Here is a 2,419-nt window from a genome sequence, read left to right as displayed (position 1 = left end):
CGAGTGACGCCCGGCGCACAGGGAAAGTGGTGGAAGGGGTGGGCGCGACTCGGGGGCTACCGGGGCTGGTACAGCTCGTCCTTGCCTCCTGCCACCTGCTCTGGGGAGGCCAGGCGCATGTCCCGAGGGCGCTCGAGCTGCCCACGCGGCGCAGGAGCCCGAGACGACCTGGGTGTGTCAACGAGACCCCCGGCCGAGCCGTTAGATGCCATCCTGAGGCTGGCCCCGTGAGGCGGCCTGAGCCGGGCACCCCGGAGCCACTCCCGCCCTCCCACCCCACGCAGATCGCGAGATAACAAATGCTCATTGTAGGCGGCTGAGTTTTGGGGTCATTTCCATGCAGTGGGAGGTACAAACACGGGAAACAAAGGCAGAAGCCATGAGACCCGTTAAGAGGCAATTCCAGCCCATCCGCGTGAGAAGGGGACTTGCAAGTGGTGAAAACCCGTCACATTTGTGGTCAGACGGGACACGGGGAGGGTGACAAAGAGGACTCGGGCATTTAGCCTGAATAGTGTGGCAGGATAGACTCCCACGCGAGCTCTGGAGATCGTGGAACACACCCAGCGGCTCCTCCCCTGGACTGTCCTCTGGGCCCCTCCGCCGCCTGGGTGAAGCCAGCTGTCCCTCCGCATCAGTGGTGACCCCGGCCGTTACCTCTTGTCCCCGTGCTCCGTGCTCACGCCTTCGCCGTTGGCGTCCCCTGTGGCTTGGTTGGGGACTTTGTTCTCTTTTCGCCGGACCGTCTCTCACTAGGAATTTTCATCCTCTGTGAGGACTTTATACCATCCTCTGAGCGACGATTGTCAGCCGTGTCCTTCCATTGAGCCCCAGACCAGGAGTCCCACTGCTTATGCGGCCTCTTCACGTCCACATCTAATGGGCTCTACGCTTGAACATGACCTTACAAAACTGCTCTCGGTTTCCTGTCACCAGGCCCACTCTGACTCCACCGTCTCCATCCCGGTAGGCGGAACCTCTGTCGCCGCAGTTCCAGCTGAAGGCACAGTGGTCCTTGCTGATCTCCGTCTTCCCCTTGTTCCCACCTCAGCCCACTGGGAGGTCCGAATGACCCTATATCCAAAACCTATTTCAGACATGCATCCTTCCTTCTACGGCTGCAGATCACGCCCTCCTCGAAGCTGCCGTCCCCTCCCTTAGGCTCGCCCTCCCACCCTCCGGCGGGGCCAGTGCCACGTTCCAGGAACACAAAGCAGATCGGGGAGCTCCTGTTCCTAAAACCCTTCAGAGGCTTTCCCGTGCACTCAAGGTCCAACCCGGCTTGTCGTGGCTAACAGGTTCCTACAGGAAGTTGGCCGCGTCCATCCGTGACTCCATCCAAGGCTCCTCCGCTCCTTTACTTGTCTCCAGGCCCTCTGACCTCCTCCTCTCTGTTTCTCAATGATGCAAAATTCATTCCTGGATTAGGACATTTGCATCCGTTGTTCCCTCTGCCTGGAATACTCTTTTTAAGGCATCTGCATGGCTGTAATCTTCTTGTCATTTTGGTCTCAAACCAATGTCATTTCCTCGGAGAGCCCTTCCCTGAGCTCTAAGTCTCGGCCGTCGCCTTCCAGTCACGAGTCGCGTCATCCTTTTTGGTTCCCTTAATAGATCTCCCCTATCTGAAAGGATCTCGTCCGTTTATTTGTTTACCTACGTGGCTTCAGTCTTCTCTTCCCTGGGTGCGCTGGCCCTGACCGTAACCCCAGCCCAGCTCCTTGTTCATCGCCACACGGGTCCCCGGGCCCGGTCACGTGCCTGGCGCTCTGCGGGTACTTGACAGGTAACTGCCGAATGTGTGCACGAATGAGTGAGTACAGGGGCGACAGGGAAGAAGCCCCACCTCTGCTATCTCCAGCTGAACCTGAGGTGGAGCAGGAAGATAGGGAGCCCCTCAGCCTCACCGCGCCCTCTCCCGTCTCACGGCCTCTGCATTTTTTTTCTTTCTTTTCTCTCTTTCTTTCTCTTTTTCTTTCTTTCTTCTTTCTCTTTCTTTCTTTCTTTCTTTCTTTCTTTCTTTTTTTTAAAATATTTTTTATTATTTATTCATGATAGTCATAGAGAGAGGAGAGAGAGGCAGAGACACAGGCAGAGGGAGAAGCGGGCTCCATACCGGGAGCCCGACGCGGGACACGATCCTGGGACTCCGGGATCACGCCCTGGGCCAAAGGCAGGTGCTAAACCGCTGAGCCACCCAGGGATCCCCTCTTTCTTTCTTTCTTTCTTTCTTTCTTTCTTTCTTTCTTTCTTCTTTCTTTCTTTCTTTCTTTCTTTTCTTTCTTTCTTCTTTCTCCCTTTCCTTCTCCTCTCCTTCTCCCTCTTCTCCTTCTCCTCCTCCTCCTCCTTCTTCTTCTCCTCCTCCTCATCCTTCTTCTTCTTCTTCTTCTCCTTCTTCTCTTCCTCCTCCTCCTCCTCA

The sequence above is a fragment of the Canis lupus genome, chromosome 14 (genome assembly GCF_048164855.1).
Source record: "Canis lupus baileyi chromosome 14, mCanLup2.hap1, whole genome shotgun sequence".
Taxonomy (NCBI): domain Eukaryota; kingdom Metazoa; phylum Chordata; class Mammalia; order Carnivora; family Canidae; genus Canis; species Canis lupus.
Note: the sequence above shows the minus strand (reverse complement) of the source record.